We start from the raw sequence: 19,347 nt of genomic DNA, 5'->3' as shown, positions 1-19,347 counted from the left end.
TTCAGGTGTTACCTTTGTGCCCACCTTAGAAAGGGTCAGATCAGACATACACGGATACATACCCAACGTGTTTATTTTATGAGCTGTAGGCATTCACCTCACACTCTCATATCCCACCTCTCACCCAAAAAAACACAAAACCAACCAACCAAAAAAACCCCCACCTAATTTGTTCAATTTTCCACCTGCTATGAATATACATTTCACTACTTATCTCATTTGCAATGCAACTACCCCTGCCAACCTTCCACTAGCTAACGCTTTGGTTGTTTAACAGTGGCAAAGTGGATTGGCAAACTATAGAACACAAGGGAGCACCTGCATGAAACACGCTTGTTCCAAGATCAATAGAGACCAGCACTTCAGTGCTCATTGTATTTTGTACCTAAAGAAGGACACGATGCTGCATCCAAATTTAAGACAACTGTTCCCAAACTGAGGAAAAACAGGCCCAACACAAAAGCAGAGTAACACATCTTTGAGAGGATATACAACAAGGCAGTAGAGCTAAGGAGGAGAACAAGATAAGGTATTCAGGCATAGCCAGATCGGGGCATCAGCATTACACTAAGAAAGATCCCACTGAAGACATGGAAGGACAGCAGTACAAACAAGAATCAATCACTCTTAGAAATCCAATACCTCTAAGCCCTACACAACGGCAGCTCCCTACCACCACATACTCCTTGCAATGAAGCACTGGTCAGACTCATCAATTTTTTATATACTGCCTCTTTAATTCTCCCTTCCTCCTTTGAAAATCCTAGGACAAAAGAGACAAAGGGGAAGAAAAGGATTACAGTTAGGAATTCTGTAGTTCTGTATGATAGAAGCATAAAGTTGTGTAGATTGGAAAGATCTTACAGGGGTCACCTGGTCCCATCAACTGCTCAAAGCCCAATTAACTTTGAAGTTACATCAACTTGTTCAGAGCCCTGTCAATAAAGAAGATACATCTTTTGCAAGCTCTCTGAGCACCCATTTCAGTGTTTCATAGAACCACAGACTGGTTTGGATTGAAAGGGACCTTCAAAGACCATTTATTCCAACCCCCTGCCATGGGCAGGGACATTTTTTACTAGGCCAGGTTGTTCAAAGTCCCATCCAGACTCTGACCACTTCCAAGGGATTGGGCATTCTGCTACTGCTTCAACCTGTCCTTTGCTTGGCAAAAATTTTGGGGCAGGGGGCAGAAATCTTCTTATTTAGCCAGAATTAAGATAAATTAGTTTAAGGACTACTGATGCTACAAAGCAGTGGAAAAATAGAGATAAAACCACAACTCAAGAACAAGGTAAGGCCTTGTACCTACCTTTCACACATGGCTGAAGAGAGGTTCTGATCAGCACAAGACTGCCACTTACCAACCTCTTCTGTTTCCACATCAGTTTCCTCACAAAACATACATTTAAACTCTTCCAGTTGTCAAGTTAAAAGAACTCTGTTTAATCAGTTGCATTCTAAGCTTTCAATCTTTTGATTCCACTATTTAAATTTTTCTTTATTATCACAACATTTTCTACCTACCTTAAAATAACAAAAGACATAAAATAATGCTAATTTAGCTCTACATAATTTTACATTTGAATAACCAAATGTAAAATTATCGATGGTAGTATTACGAATTTTGGTATATAGCAAAAAAAAAAAAAAACAAACCCATACAATATACCTCCCTCCTTGAACTCATAGCCCTAACAAAGACCAGACTTTTTGGAGCTTCCCTGTGGTGAATTGGACAAGTCCTATAAAAAGAGGCTTTCTAGATGAAACAGGGACACAATACTCAAGAAATGTTACCAGCAGAAAAGTTCCTGAAGACTTAGATTCAAAATATAAGGCGGCGACAATTTACATGTGAAAAATTACCTTTTCAATAGTCGACTAGAAATGCCTTCTTAACCTGAACATCTAAATTTCAGAGCTACTGTATACTAAGACTCTGAAATTTAATTAGAAAAAAATATTTCTCATTTCCTGTAAGTGGGAAAAGCTTTATATTTAAATGCTAAGAACACTCCTTCTGTAAGAAAGCCAAAGCAAACAAAGTGAAAACTCTAATCTAATCACGTGTACTTGGAAAGATTTCTGAACTTTTAAACTTTTGAAGGAACTGTAAACAACAAAAACACTTTCTTGTGCAAATGGAATGTTGCTATTGCAAAGAGAAATCAGCTGGTCTAAACAACACAGTGATGCTACCAAAAACTGAATTTACATCTGAGCTCCTCCAGTTGTCATCTGTAAAGTTTAACAAACCACTTATTCCTCCTAGCGGTGGATTTACAGTACTAAATCAGAATCTGCTATTCAACACTCTCAGCAAACAATCGTTACTAAATCTGGTTTGCAGCAGAAGCATTAACACAGTTGGGAGTATGTCTTACAGAAGTTGTGTCAGTAAAGGGGTTTTATGTTTTGTTTTGGTTTTTTAACTGCCTTCCTATTATAATTTACAACACATCAAATGTAGACTATTAGTTTTAAAGAAAACTATAAAAAAAATAGGTATTCCACAGAGAAATATACAGTTCATTAATTCTTTCCTTGAAACTTTCAGTCCTCTTGTAACTTTACTTTGTAATTTTAGTTGTTAGATCTAGCATGCTGTTTTCCTCAACAAAGGCATCTAAATACACACAAGCAAGGATATACAAGTACATATACACTAACCATATTTGCAGACAACACACAGCAATAAACTACTTTCCATTTTTTAATAACACGATTTTCTAAAAACTACACAGAAACAAGGAGAAAAAAAGGCACAATTGCCCTCTGTTTCATTTACACTCTCTATAATTACTGCAAGCACATAAAATTGTTACAATCATACTATCTTTAGTTTCTTAGTCAATGTTAATTGCTAGTATACTAAAGTGAAGATGTAATTAAATCTGAAGGTGTTACATGTGTATGAAGAAAGTAAATTCTCATGTTTTTTGGGGGGGATGGCCTGTTTTGGAAGCTTTTAAATTCCTTCTGAGCTTGCTAAGTGTATATCCACCTACACTGTCAAAAAAACCCCAAACAGCTACTTTTCAAACATTATTACTACAAACCATGAACAGCCTCCTTTTATAGTCACAGAATGATTCTGTTTAGAAGGGACCATAAAGTTCATTTATCCCACCCCATGACATGGGTGCTCACCCTTCCACTATCCCAGGGTGCTCCAAGCCCCCTCCAACCTGGCCTTGGGCACTGCCAGGGATCCAGGGGCAGCCACAGCTGCCCTGGGCAACATCTGCCAGGGCCTCCCCACCCTCACAGGGAACAATTCCTTCCCAATATCCCATCCATCCCTGCCCTCTGGCACTGGGAGGCCATTCCCCTTGTCCTGTCCCTCCATCCCTTGTCCCCAGTCCCTCTCCAGCTCTCCTGGAGCCCCCTTAGGCTCTAAGGTCCCCCCTGGAACCTTCTCTTCTCCAGGTGAAAACCCACAGATTTCCCAGCCTGGCTCCAGAGCAGAGGGGCTCTAGCCCTCAGATCACTGTTGTGGCCTCCTCTGGACCTACTTTAGCAGCTCCACATCTTCCTTGTACTGTAGGCACCAGAATTGTTTCGGGGGGAATATAGAAATAGCGACACCTTTTCCATAACCAAATGCATCCTTCTAGGAATTCTCTGCATCCTTTTGAGTAGTTACATGATATAAAAAGGCAAATACAGCTGTGTATCTAGATGCTTAAGCTAACTTTGACGAGAAGGGGAACAGTTGTGGAGAGCGAGCTACCGATACACTCAAATTGCCATAAAAGCATAGAACTACTTCTGTTAGCCCGAGTTCAACAATTTTTCCTTTTTTCTTTCCCCCTTACTTCTCCATAATATGTGTTCCAACTCATTATCAATAGTTTCTCACTAGCTGCCAGTTTCCAGATTTATCAAATTTCACTTCCGGTTCAACAATCCCATTTTTTGTTAATTTTCTTTTGTTCTGATATAGAAGCTGCAAGAGATAAAGCAGATGGTTTTATAAAAATAAAATAAAAACTGTTTGCCTAATTCGCTTGCTTCTGCAAGTCTTCTGTGTTTTTATTTAGCTGCAAACAGGCTATTATTTATCTATGTTTAAATGTCAAGTAAGAAAAGGGGTTTTCTTGGCAGGCAATTTGCTTCCATATTTTAGAACCAGTAACTGAAATACACAAAATCTTTCATGGGTCTGACTCGCACTCATTTTTTGTTGCCATTTGCTTTCACACTCCTAGATGCCAATTCCAAGTAGGCCACTGAATACTCTGTTACTGTGAAAAGAAATTGGGTAGTTTTCAAAACCTGTTAAAATCCCTACTTAAACTTTCTGTAGAATGCTTGATTTCTGAATCTTCTAACATCTAGCTCTTATTTGCTTTTTTTATTCCCCTCCTCCCTCCCCTCCAAAAAAAATGGAAAAAAAATCCTTATGTGTCGATTTCACCTATAAAGATGCTTCTGCTCATTGCCATACTCACCCAACACTAGTATTCCTGTAATGGCAACATCTCTCACAAATGTGCCTCGTCATCACAGTTTTTGTGAAAGAGACCTCTCTTCTTAATTTCCTAACTTTACTCCAGAAAATTTTGTTCAGCCTTCTGCTGAGCTAATCTTCTACTTTTAACTCATTTCTTTTACTATAGCCATTAAGAACGTGTTTAGTTACAACCATACAGAAAATTTTTAGGACGTATTACCTGCATCACTTTCAAGTACTGTGTCAACATTCTAAATTAGCCGTTTCCACAAATAAATTGGGACTGTTAGAATTCACCATTGTCGCCTTTTGTAACAAATAAAAAGAGCCATGACTAGGAATTAAAATAATTTTGTATTTGGGGAGTAGAAATTAGTATCCACAAGAACTTCGTATCTAAAATGGCATCGTTTTAACATGAAAAATAAAAAAAAAATCCCACCAAACAGACAGGCAGACCATCAACACCACAACTGACAACACAGAAGGAATTATTACTTGCCATGTTTCCTAATCTTTTCAAGCTCTCCCTTCATGAACCTATTTGTTACAACCAAAGGCACACTGAAGTTCCGTTTCTTTGTTTGGATGCAAGGGTTATTATTGCTTCATAGCGAAGAATGTCCTGTAGGCTAAAAAAATTGACTGTACTCACAAAAATGTTAGATATGATTAGGGATACATTTTTGATTATTATTCAGAGATTCGATATTTTTCATCTCTCAGAAAAGAATTAAATATGGTTGGACAAACACACAAAGAAACTGGCACACTGAGTTAGTACTGACAGCCAGCATTAAAATTAAGTTTGTTGAAAGAAAGAAATCTACACCTGGCTATTGTTTCTCTTGTATTTTTTATTGCCTACAAGAAAACTCATCAAAAAGCATAAATCTTACTATAAATTCCTTCTATTCTCCTCCAGTTGCACACTTAAGGGGAGGAAATTCATGCATGTCAACCAGAGCATTTATGGACCATTTTTCCCATTTTCCTGAGTAAGGCACTCTTTTCTTCAGCATTCATCCTGATGGTTCCACAGAGGAACAGCGGTCAGCGGCCGCCAGCAGCAGTTCTCATTCCACGCTTGCAGGTCTAGGAAAAACTGCCCCACAGAGTAGGACTTGTTTGCAGATAATAACTCCCAAAGCATTAAGGAGGAAGTAGCCCTTGTAACACTTGAGTGTTCAGAAGTCAGGACAAATTTTTAACTCAAGCAATGCACCTGTATTCTTAGTGGAACTGTATCTCCTTCCTAAGGTAAAGGGCTTTTTTTCAAAAAAGGTTCCACAACTGGAAGCAAAACTGCAAAACTGGAAGCTTCTTCTAGCAAGTTTCTACATCCTTCTTCAGTCACTGGAGGCTGGGAAAGTAGCAGTCTCAGTACATCCCAGAAAAAAATGTTACCTCATTACCAAAAAAAACAACAGGGTTAAAGCTTTTACGAAATGAAGGCTTTTTCATTAAAGCCAGCTCACACTACAGAAGCTGGCAGTATACTACAGCATTACAGGAAGTTTCACAATATGATTCTGCAGTAAATATTAAATACTAGATAAAGCCTTCCTATTTCTGTCCGTTACTGCAAATTACTTAATGACTTGCCTAGTTCTGCTTTTTGATTTTTTTAATGGTTCAGAATACTGCTCATGACTTCAGAATAGCAAGCTATCATACCTCCCACCCTTACCTGCTCTCCTATCACTGCCTGAGCAATATGTTCACTAGAAAACTGCTCTTTTGAACTTTAATACACTTGATCCCTCCTATTTAATACATCTGCTCTTTTCTCTTAACCTATTCATTCTTTGAATTTAGCAGCTGCTGGTGGTGCTCTTGCCACTCTCATAAACACTGTATTAAGTCACATGTAGTGGCTGTAACAGCTTCTCCTTCCACATTGTACAGAAAGCACTTCTGAAACCTGAGCCTTTTAACTTTAATCTTATAAATTATTTTAACCAGCATGCAAAAAATGATTGATTTAGGCTTACTGTAGGAATACTGTAAGTGCAAATTTCACCTCTACTGACTGTGAAGTTACATCTGGGATGAGGGCCACAAGGTTGCTATTGAGACCTAAGACTCCACTGTATCACCCAGCCTAGTAAAACAAGAAAACTCACGCTCAACATCTAGCAAAATAGCAAGTATTCTCTGACTGCGCAAAATGCCTTCCAAAGTTGCTAAAACCGATTTTGGAATTAAACTCCCAGCACAAACTCTCAACTAGTTTTAAATACTCTGTAAACTGTACAATAGACATCAAAACTACCAAAGGTATACGCTAAAATTACATGCTATCAAATTCATATTTCAAGCCTACATACAAAGTAATCCAGAAAGAATGGTAACAGTATGATGGATGTTAATTGTTAAAGACCATCTCAACAGCTAAACCTGAAGTCACAAAAATAATTGCACGCATGGACTAAGAATCTGTAAGTTTTAGCTAAGGCTGTACTTAATGCCTGGCTGAAATCAGGACCTGGACGCAGAATTTAGCACTAAGCCATTCAGTATGTAATATTTTCCTTTTCCCTGCATGAGTCGTGCTTCTCAGAGAACTATCAGAACGCTTACTGCTACAGCTTACTTACTGTGACCAACGTGGTCAGTTCTGTGACATTGCTGTTCTGCAACCTGAAAACAGAAAACAACTGATGATGAACTGAGTCATCAAGTAACTTTTACAAGGACAAAGAAAGACACATCAAACAGAACAGCAAAATTTATCAAAAAAAAGTACGTGAGGTATTTCCAGCACAGTGAAAGCACCTTGTTTCCCACTGCCAGATATGAAGCCATTACAAGAGGAACAGCTGAAGATAAATGTTATATAATAACACTTGATTTGTTTGCAACCGTCTGTTTAAATACACATAGCCCTTTTACCATAAGTAAATTGTGAATGATACAGTACAACGTGCACCCCTTTGATAAACACAGTAAGCCAAAGGAATCTGTCAAAATGCAAAAAAAATTCCCAAAAATGAAAGGAAAATCGCAATTTTTTTATAATGAAACTAGAGCTTCATTCCATTAGTGATGCTCTCTAAAGCACACAGATTTCAAATTCTCTTCACACTATGAGAATTCAGAAGCATCTGTGCATCAGTACACAATCCACACATAATTCACTGAAAATTTAAAACTCAAAGTAATTTTGAACACTTGTTTGCATTGTTTACTTCCCAGATTTTTTCTTCCCTGGGTAGATCAAATTTTTCTAAACACCCAGTTCACACACACTGTATAGGACACCAAAAACAGCACAACAGATGCAACATTTCCATTTCAGAAAAATGTTACTTGCTATAGCAGTAGAAATCCAATACTGTTGGACTTTTCTAATGTATATTTTTTCTCTGAAGACATGTAAAGATTCAGTGAAATTTTACAGCTTGGTACTTTAAAAATACTGGCTGTAGCATTAAACATGGACTTGCTTTACAAAGCTTAGAGGTGCTCTCTTCAGCTACACTGATAGACAATTTTAACTAAGCAAATGGGCAAAATTGCCTACATATCAAAAATGCTAGACTAAAATAGCATTTCAGGATTTTTCTTTGGGTTTGCCTTGATTGGGACTTTTACGCTGAATACTTTTTAGAAAACAAATGTGTAGAAAAACAGGTATTTTTGCTCTAGATCCTTTTCTACAGCATCACACGGCTGCGTGACCATAAAGCTCACCTATCTCACAGTGGCACAGACAAGAAAGCACACTAACAAGTTTACACAAACAAAACTTCAATCATCTACATGAGCAAGAACTTCTTTTAGAGTTAGGCAAGCTAGATAATTTAAAACTAGGTAGGCAGTTGCATCAACAGCAGCCGGAGTTTTTCTTTAATTCAATCTTAAATTACAACCTCTAAATTAATTCGAACTGCTTTTTTTGTTTGTTATGGCCACCAATATCAAGCTACACTCCCAGGCCTGCCAGGAAAGCAAGAGATATTTTTCTCCCTTGACAAAGGACAGCCAGGAACAAACATTCCTCACAACAGTCAGTGGCAACATCATCAGCCTACAAAGGAAGGGTATCATCTTTATTCTCCCAAGGGGAAATCTAAACATTGATCATCTCCTTCTGTACCCTACTGCCATACTTTGACACCACCAAAAAACCCCAACCTACTGGAACCAAAACAAGAGAGGAGACAGAAGATACCACACAGTAATTACACTATTTAAACAGTGGGAGCAAAACACTTGAGAGAGGGGAAGCTTAAAAATTATGTACTTTGCTACACCCCCAATCATCCTGCTGGCTGACCAGAGCCCTGACTTTTCTTCCAGAAAGCAGAAAACAAAGTCATACTTCTTTTCTTAAGTTGGAAACGTGGCATTTCCTGCCCTAACTGAAGCTCAAAGCTCAAGTACTTGCTTCTCAGCTAAGATTCTACACAAATGTTGTACTTCTGACTACATATATTCCTATGGCACTGCTAAGTTTGGGGTGTGGGATCAGTCCTGAAGGCACTGAACAGTCCCCCAAAACCTGAACTTTGGGACAAAGGTTAGACGTTCAGCAGAGGGCAGTGAAAAGAGCTCTTCAGGTGCTTGCTTGCCTCTTGCCAAGACTGATAACCAGCTACTTAAGAACCTGGCAGGCAGGGATACTACACAGTCACACCTTCCTCAGCCTTGAATCAAGTCACGAAGTATTTTTAAAAACAGGCTTTACTATGGCTCCCTGATTAAACACACATAGACTGGTTGTAGCCCCAGTGTCCAATGCACAGAGTCAAACAGGTGCCCCAAATGGAAAACCAAGGTAAAACTCAATAGCAAAGGCATGATTTGGCATGAACAGAAGGAAATTACACAACACCAACTTCTCCGAACAATAAAAAAAAAAAAAATACTTTAAAGGACCAAAGAACATTGTTTCAGACTAAATATTCTCTTTCTTGATATAACTGCACACACACAAACATGAAAAGCTCAGGATTTGCCATTTCACTGTTCAATACTGGAAGTCCTTGAAACTAGTTTATTCTTCCTTTCAGTACTCCCAGTTATTCCATTAAAGCCCTACAGAGAAGCATTTTTTGTGGTTTATTCTTTAGATTTGTTTTTAGAACAAATTATTAGAAAGTGTAAAACAAAGTATCCTCAGACACAAACAAAACCCTAATGCAACTTAAGAATAAAAGGCCAGAAATAGCCAACATTCCACACTCAATGGAGAGAGGTGGAAGTTGAATATTTAAAACAAAAGAAAGAACAGAAAAACAGACATAGTCAATGGAGAATGGGACAGTAAACGTGGAGAAGAGTGATTTTATTGTTTCTTTTCAAATCTCATTATGGACTGTGCAACATTAATGTAACCTAATCAGGCTTCCCTGCACTATTTCCTTACTGTGTAAAAAGTAAAAGACAAAGGAAGCTTCATGTGCTTAATATTAGCATATAAATGGAGCTAGTTAAGGTTTGACTTCAGTGGGAAGACAGGGTGAGGTGAATTCCCACCTTTGTTACTCTTATCACTTTGCAAGCTGGGTTTTTAAGCAAGACTAGAATAACTGGTTTACATTCTGGCAATGGCATCTTCTCAGTTAAATCAAAACTTAGTATCTGAAAGCACTGCAGAATGCAGCAAAATGTGCAACGTTTTCATAAAACTGTGAGGGAAGACATTTTCTATCTTGATGGCAATTTGCTTATTTCTCCAATGCAAACACACTACAAAAGATATGCCTGTATTTTAAAAACTTTGTGCCCTTCTTAATTATATTGCAAACAAAGACTGAAAGAACATTGTTTTCAGGTTACATTCTTCCTGTTTTTCCTTAGTAATTCGGGACTTGTCTGCTCCGAAAGTTAACTCTGACGGCAAAGCTAACAGAGTTGTAGCATTTATAAAAGACTGAGAAGGTGAGATTAGGGAGCTTTATCAATCTGTTTCATACTTCTATTAATATTTGTAACCAGTAGTTCTTGAAAACCCTATAGAAAGAACACTTGATAAAATGGGGGGCCCTTATTCCTTTAAACTTACCTGAACATTTGAAAAAAACTGAAGCAAGTTTCTCTATGCATAAAGACAAGATATGCCAGTTTTGGTAGTTTTAAAAGGCTTAGCAGAAAAGTCATCAATACCTAATAAAGACTAGCACATGACAATGCATTCACTGAAAACCCTTTCTACTGGAAAAGTCAAAAGGAAAAGAGAAGTCATGGGCTTAAAATACAGTTTAAGTTAAGTACTCTGATTTAAAAAACCCCACACACATATTTTTATAGTTTTTTTAAAGACTTCTCTCCTGTGATGAACTAATATTGGAGAACCGATCATCCAAAAAAATGGATTTAGAACAAAAGATCAACCAAAAAAAAAATCTCAGAAAATGTTTAATCTGCCAAAGCAAAATTAGCCCTTATGATTCTGAAAACTGATAATTCAACAGGAGTTCAGTATTTCATTGTCATATTTATGCATCAGTTGCTATGAAGAACATAAAAGTAACAGAAATCAATTGTTTTCTCTAAGGGTTTGGGTTCTCGGTTTTATTTCATTTACAAGATTTATGTAGTTGAGTTTTACCTGCTTGAAATTCTCCCCCTGCCCCCTTCTACAAATCAGTGAACTAATATGGAAAGAGCACACAACTGAAAATGACTTCTGGATCAAATCTACTTCCTTCCTATCCCACATCAGGCAATTCTTCTCAAAATGGAGCAAGCACCACCTTCAAATTTGGTTTTCTTCTCCAATCTTCAGGTTTTCAGCCTAAAATTGTTCTTCATCAGCTTGACCCCATTTGCTTGAATCCTGCAATTTCTATGCTCTTTACACTGTTTTTCTTGGGAGCTTGTGGACCATGGGGCCGGAGTGTGCAAGGAGTATATAAGGTTTTAATTTGGCTAAACTAAAGCAGCCTAAATTCATTCAAATCCTTCTGTAAATCTCCAGATTACCCTCAGAATCCCAGTGTACGTACCCTTCACCCATTAAAAATATGCTTCTTGAATATGAATAATCCTTCTGGAACAAAACAGAAATCAACTGTATTCCAGATGAGGACTTACCAGGACATTCCCAATGTAACAATCACGTCAGAGAATCACTAAAGTCACTGCACAAAAAGGCTCCCATCTAGAGACATATTTACCTCAGCTACTCACTCAAATATTGTTCCATGAAGACTCAGTGGTCTCATGCTTCCCTGCTGTGCAGAATCCTTCACTGGATAAGCTCTTTACAGCTCTTGCTGCACCTTCTAAACAGAAACAATGCAACTGAGGGGGCGGGAAGCGGGGATCCACCAAAAAAACCCCCGCACTAAACCATCTTCGATATGATCTAGTTACACTAGGTCTCATTTCTTTAAGATTTTCTCATTTTTTCCAGTCATTTGCAATTGGACATTCCTCAGGTTAAGTATTTGAAAGGAGAAATACAAGCATAACTTCTTCTGCTCCCAAATGCCCAGTTTTCTCACGCTATTATTTTATCAGTCCTCAAAAAACTACCCACATTAGACAAAATTCTAGAAGTGGCAGGAAAACCAAGGCCTCTACCTACATTTTAACTTCATACAAACAGAATGAAGATAAGAAATGTTAATTCAGTTTCACTGTACTAAGAAATCATCTTTTCAGCAGCAAAAAATGGGAGTTATCCATTTTTAGGACGCATGTCCTAAGCGCAAGAAGCCGGATTCTTCCAGTGAGTATGGTAGCACTGCTTTATGGAAGTAGAAGCCACACAAAGTAATGTAAGCCACACAAAGCCTTAGGTAAGTACCTGCTTCTGGAAATACAGAAGTTAGTTAGCTGCTAGAACACTGCACACAGGACCTATGAATTGGCCCCAAAATGCCTGAGGCTCGCACATAGTTCCACTGTGGTTTTTTGTCCAAGCAATTTGATCTATGCAGCTGGAGACTTCTCTCATATTCAATTCCTGTGTACAGAGATCCACTTACACAGAATTGCTTAGGTTGGAAAAGCCTTTCAAGACTGTTGAGTCCAACTGTTCCCCCAACACTGCCAAGGCCACTGCTAATCCATGTCCCCAGGCGCCACACCCACATGGCTTTTAAACGCCCCTAGGGATAGCGACTCCACTACTGCCCTGAGCAGCCTGTGCCAGGGTTTAACAACCCCCTCCAGGGAAGAAATTGCTCCTAATATCCAATATCTAAGCCTTCCCTGGCACAAAACTGTACGATCACACCAAATACCTTCTAGACAGAGTCCTTACTATCCTCTGAATTGTCATATTTCTTTAAGTCTCCATTAATGTAAACTTGTTTGTTTGACCATTTTCAAATACTTTAAAAATATTACTAATTCTCATATTAAAGCAATTATTCATTATTTGACCTCCAAATGCCGAAAATCACTATATACACTGTGTGAAGAACAAAGAATCTTCCTTTGTGCTTATTTCTGTTTCAATGCAACAGACCACAAAAGCATAACAATCGATCAGAGGCTTCATTTAGTTCAGTAGTATTAAAAAACAAATTCAACTTCTAAGTCCTTTTTGCATTTTTCAGGTAAAGCATGTCTGCAAAACATGCCACTTTTTTGCATCACTATCCTCTCCCTAAAATAGATCAAGCTAAAGAGCAGTAAAGTTCAGAATGCTGAGCTATGGGGATTTATTCACATTGTTGACCATTTTGTGCAGCTGGACAAGGTGAGATTCTGACACTTGGCTACTCAGAAAAAAAAATCACCGCAGAAGAAACAAAAGCTGCATGGACTGTCAAAGCTCTGTCAGCACACTGGACACACTTATGCCGTGAACCTTTCCACATCAGGACCTTTCACTGTTATGACGGCTGAAAGCAATGATGTCAGCTATGACATGATCTACATCATAATTAGGTATTTAGATCAAGATTCAAGACCTGTGAAAAAATGATCTTTTAGCAAAGCTTGCCCGAAAGTGCTGAAAGGCTTTTGCATCGCTTTAATTAGTTTTAATCGACTCCCACATTCTACAGACATGACAGAATTTTTCTCTGACTCAGCACTTACAGGGATCAGCAAGCACACTTTAGGACTAAAAAGCGTGGCCATTCTACATAACCTCCCTAAGTGCCACTTCCGTACATTTGAGAAATAAGAATTGCGTCAAGGCTATTCTCTAACAAGTGAGGACATGTTGGTTAACAACTCTATCATGCCAGTGAAAGAAAAGGAAAGTGAAGAAAGAAACACTGTCGGTAAAAATTCAAAACTGCTCCTCTTCCTGTCATCACCTTCAGTGGAAGATAAAAAAATGTGAAAAGAATTTTTTCTTCTAGCGAAGTGCCATTTCAGCCTTTAACATCCAATTTGAGCTAAAGAGTAAGAGAAAGCCTGAGAATTACTGCACCAGGAGGACTTGATCCTCTCTTTGAAGACTGCATATCTGCTCTGCAATGTTGTAAGCTCTTGCAAACAAGAGGGGAGCAGCAAGACAGCTTCAGCATTCACACAGCTGCTCCAGTCTGCCAAAAAGACACAATTATTGTTTTGCATAGTGCCCCAGTCACAAACCAAAAAACTTCACTACCTTGTACATCATTCAGAGAATCCTAGACAGTATTATAAAAGCAATAGCCACACAGACACAAACATAGCTGAGGAAAAGACAGAGAAAGCAAGAATGAAAAAATCAGCCAAAGGAAGAAAATAAGAATAAAACAAAGCTCTTAGAAAGTTTAAAAAGCCTTTTTTTTTCCCCATTAATACTATAGCTTACTTAAGAACAAAAATGCAATGCAACCGTAAAGCCTCACAAGAATTAAGTGAGACTATTAGGATGATGATGAAAAGTACAAATAATTTTAAGTTCTTTGATATTTCAGAAATTCTCACCTCTATTAGGAACGTGTTTAGTCACACAGGCAGCACATAGTTGAGACATATCTAAAATGTCAGTAAGTCACTTTTAATTAAGTCTCCCAGCACTGAAGTCTGGTAACACATGGTTAGAAGAGGTGTGAAATATAGGTTTGATTCACAATTAGATCATATTGAGTACACAAGATTAGAGTTCTACTCTGAAAACTGTAACAAGAAGATAACTCTTTCCATGTAAAGATATTATTAACCCAGGTCCTTAAAAAAAAAGTTTGATCTCCAAAACTTTGACACGCTCTGATGTGACAAATAGTAAACAGCTTGTATCCTCTCCAATAAAAGCAATTACTAGCTGCAAGCTAAAGCATTTCAACCAAATGAAATTGGAAATTAATTGGTTACCAAGCACAGCTACATTTAAACATCCTTTATATCAGATTCTGTCTTTATATGTCTACATCAATCACAGAAACATCACCCTACCTGACTACAAAACCAATTAATCCAACTTTTAAAAATAAATTTTTAAAAAATGTATGTGTATACATATGTGTGTATATACAGGAACACCTTCCACTAGCCCAGGTTGCTTCAAGCTCTGTCCAACCTGGCCTTGGACACTTCCAGGGATGGGGCAGCCGCAGCTTCTGCAGGCAACCTGTGCCAGGGCCTCAGCATCCTCATGGGGAAGAATTCCTTTCCAATATCCTGTCTAAACCTCCCCTACCAATCACCTGGCATTTAGAGCCCGAGATACCATGAGAGAAAAAAAAACCCCATGTTGTGTGACACTGAAGAGTTAATTTAAACATAATGTAGAAGCAGCATTTTTGAGGCAGAAACACAGGTACTGTTTACAGTTACTTGTAATTATTCTCTTGATGGGCTATACATACAAAAAAGAATTTTTCGAAGTATACAAGAAACCACATAACCTGAAGCAGGTAGGATATAACATATTTTCATAAAGCAGAACTCAGAAATAAAAATCTGGGGAAAAATAATCCTAAGTAATGTATTGGAAGGTTTATTTGGCAGAGAAGTACCGGAAGCCAAGAACAAAACCATTTCCAGAAAAAATAACTTAGATAATGCCAGGATCAAATCATTTACTACGTATCATTACTTATATTTGATAGGCACATCAGATAAAACTGGAACAGATTTAACAAATAAGAGCATTTTAGCAATGAAGACAGCTTTTACCTATAAATGCATATTATGGAAAAACAATGATCTACTGCAATTCTAATTCGCTCTTGCCCAAGATACCAGCACCTTCCTTATGCACATGTGTAACACTTTTAGGCACTGGAATATTCTCACAGGGACGTACAGTTTCCATCTATCCACAAACCAAGGCAACGTAATACAATATTCAAACACACACACCACTTCATTTCAGTAGGGCAAACCCCTACAATTTTAGGCTCTCACTCTTTCTTCTAAGACAACAATCACAGGCTCCTACACGGGCAGCTGTCATACAAAACAATCAGAGTAACACTCCACATATCACACAGTCCTTAGACAGTAATACCACATTCCCTCTTCTGTATTTCCCAATGCATACTCCTCCATTCTGCTCTTGAGAACCACAGCCTGCTGATTTTATGCTCCTACAGAAGAGGCACACATTCAAATCTGACCCACACAGCCTTGTATTGAAAGACGCCAATAACAAATATCTAGCAATATAACTAGCACAATACGTAAGGAAAATATATCAGGATTCAAAGAAGCTGTGATAATAAAATACCTCATATCTCATTCGAGTATTGTATCTTCATTTTACAGTATTTAGTAAAATATTTTATTTACATTAAAAATCCTGTAGTCATCTTTATCAGTTTACATTACTACTACATTTAGATCAGAACACTGATCTTATTAATCACAACAAAAATTACAAGCTAATGAATCATACAGTATGTTTCCTAGTTACATGTCTAGTACTAGGCAGCATTACTTTTCAAAACAACTACTAAAAATAAAAAAACTAGGGGGTTTTATTAAAAATAGGGGGGGGGGGGGGTTTGTTTTTTAACATTTGTTAAACTTCTGAATTTTACTGCCTTACCAAAAAAAGGCACTGCAGCTGGTAAACTAACTTTAGCACTGCAAAGACCAAAGGGAAACAGAGGTTTTCTTAATTTTAAAAATCACAATATATTTATATATATATAGATACATACACACACACCCCTTTTATGTCTTCATATTTGCAGAAATGTTATTAAAAGGCAGAAGTTACAACCATTAAAAAAATAAACTAGTGAACGGATTTTATCAAATTAATACAGTAACTTTAATCTATTACTCCTCTGGAACAACCAAAGGCTTTAAATTGGTCCATGTGCAAATAATCGTATCAAAGGTGATAAAAAAGCCTGTATCACAAAAAAACCCAACAGTACTCTTGCTAGTCCAGTTTACAATTTACAGGATGGCAGTGAATCTACTAGATCACTGAAATCCAGTCCACAACACATGGCAGGAGCGGAGGAGAGGGGATGGGGGAGGGTGAAGGAGGGCAGACACTTCACTTGCATTAAAAAATAGCTATGACTATATCTTCTAAATTCTTGTATTTTTCACTTACATTTGACTACATAAAATAGCAAGTCCTGATTTTATTAATGAAAACAGCAATCAGCTGTCTGCAAGCCATCCACGTCACACATCCACACAATCCATTCCACAGGGCACCGGTAAGCACACAGACTTCGGTTCTGAAAAACGCTCGACTAAAATGAAAGCTCTGGAAAACTGTGTATTATTATGTGCATGCATTTCAGAAAGGCAAGTTTTCATTTCACGTATCAATGCAAATGTTTGTTCTCTCACATAATACTGGAATGGAAAGATAACAAGTCAGCATGACTTGTGTTAGACTATCTGTGTGCCCTCAATAAGAAATAATGCGCACATGGAAATGATTTTAAGGTATTTTCACCAATAGAAATTATTGAATTACGTACTGCTTGTAGTTACAGATGTAAACATCATTCTAGTCATGTTACTTAAAAGTGACCAACGTTTTTTAATTGAAATCATACTGAATTTATTCTGAAAACAAAATTTTCATCCAAGAAAGAAAAATTTAGTATCCACTATCCACATTCCACTGTGCACAAAACCCATGTAGATGGTACTATGCAGAAGCTTTTTACTACAGGTTTCCTCATGTGCTACTTTTGAGGTGACTGAAAAAATGCTCCTGTGAGTGGTGTTCCTAGGATTCCTGCATTTTCCTGCTGCCATAAACCAGACCCTATGAGGAAATACAAGTCCACTTCAACAACCCACTTGACAAGGACAGTGCTGACAGCATATATACTTGTTGGACAGCAGGCACACACTGAGGAATCAGAGAACTGCTTGGGGCAGTGGTGAAGTAACACTAATACTGGCCTACCACTTCCTCAGCAGGCGGGCCTGATCTGTCCATCTTCTTCAATACAGTGATTAATTTTCAGAAAACTGTAGAACTTTACTGTTGAATGCCTAGCCTACTTTCAGTTATGGCTGAAATGAAATGACAAACAAAAGTTATGGCATGGAATGGACAGGCATATGGACAAACAGGTGAGCAGAAAGCACAGTCATAAAATTTTACATGTTGACAACAGCTACTTAAAGGGAAAGAAGCACAAAGGAACCTCCTGCTTAATTAGGAGTATTCAGAAGCATTATGGTACCAGTTGCGTTTCATCAGAAATTGCTTGTTCCATTCTATAAACAGCATTTGAGTTCAATCTCTATTCATAATAAAGTCGCAAATAAAAGTAAATCTGCAGCTCCATGGCTAACAAGCTCTGGATCCATGACAATAACTACTTTAGCATTATCAAAAATCTACATTATATAGAATCTGTACTCAAAAGTGTTTCATTTTTTAACTAATGTCATTCTATGCACCATAGGCAGCTTCTTCACTGGAATGGCATGTCACCTGATTAAAAACCACACGTTAATAGTGTACATGCATCAAAGCCAAACTTTCAAGTACAAAAAAGTATTATATTCACCAGATTAGCAGTCACATGTATTAGTTCCCTTATTTCTCTGACGATTGTGTCTAGACAAGGCATTTATCTTCAAAAAACAAAACCAAAACCGGCCAAGTTTGCAATCTGCCCAGAGAAAAACACCCTGAATTTTTACAGCCTACATTCTTCTGACTACTGTGATTTAGTCCAAGAGGGCTAAACATTTTTCATAGTAGAGAAGGTATCAGTTAATGAAATGAGAAGGTTGTTGAAACATGGTAAATAAGTTTGATGAGAAAAAGTCTATATTGCTACGTTTTAAAGAAAAAATTATATAAAGGTATTAAAATACCATTAAGGTTACTACCGAAATCATGAAAAGAGACCAGTCACTAATTTAAGGTTAAGATTCTGCAAAACAGTTTTACATGCTTAGCTCCTCTAAGTGTCAGTAGGTCAATGCCTGTTTATGAAGGCACACACGTAAAACTACTCAGGATTAAGATGTGTTGACCTAATCTAACTGCATCTGAGTCACGATACATGCCCTACATGTAGTGGCAAACTTGTGCACTGGCAAACCCTGAGATCTACTTCAGTCTCCTTCTGAGCAGACGGAGGCAGATGCAGGCTCCGACTCAACTAAACAACTACAACTTTATGATACGATGACATGAGACAACAACTAAACAAGCACATTTATAGAATCATCTAGATTGGAAAAGTCCTTTGAGATCATAGACTTCATCCACTAACCTACCACTGCCAAGTTCACAACTAAACCATGTCCCCAAATATCACCAATACACTTTTATCTGAATTCCTCCACCACTGTGAACACTCCCCCATTGCCCTGCGCAGCCTGGGCCAGGGCTTGACAGGTAGGAAATTTCTCCTCAGGTAAGGAATTTTCCCTAACATCCAATCTAAACCTGCCCTGGCACAGCTTGAGGCCACTTCCTCTGGCTCCCTGGGAGCAGAGCCTGACGCCCCACAGGGCTCCACCCTCCCATCAGGGAGTTGGAGACAGGAAGAAGGTCCCCAGGAACCTCCTTTTCTCCAGGCTGAGCCCTCCCTCAG

The 19,347-nt window shown here is 38.0% G+C and overlaps 1 protein-coding gene across 16 annotated transcripts in view; it reads right to left on the bottom strand.

The window, feature by feature from the left end:
- The window catches only part of BAZ2B (bromodomain adjacent to zinc finger domain 2B), a 122,565-nt gene that overhangs the window by 85,834 nt on the left and 17,384 nt on the right, over nucleotides 1–19,347 (bottom strand). The window contains exon 2 of one of the 16 annotated variants that reach the window (XM_042041283.1): nucleotides 7,060–7,102. The exons of the other annotated variants lie outside the window; for them this stretch is intronic. The gene's annotated coding sequence lies outside the window, so the exon portion shown is untranslated. The remainder of the gene's footprint in view (nucleotides 1–7,059; nucleotides 7,103–19,347) is intronic. 16 annotated transcript variants of the gene reach the window in all.

Source organism: Corvus kubaryi, unplaced genomic scaffold (genome assembly GCF_017639235.1).
Source record: "Corvus kubaryi isolate FWS band 111438036 unplaced genomic scaffold, C.kubaryi_AGA036_p1.0 37396, whole genome shotgun sequence".
Taxonomy (NCBI): Eukaryota; Metazoa; Chordata; class Aves; order Passeriformes; family Corvidae; genus Corvus; species Corvus kubaryi.
This window is presented reverse-complemented; position numbering and strand designations above follow the sequence as displayed.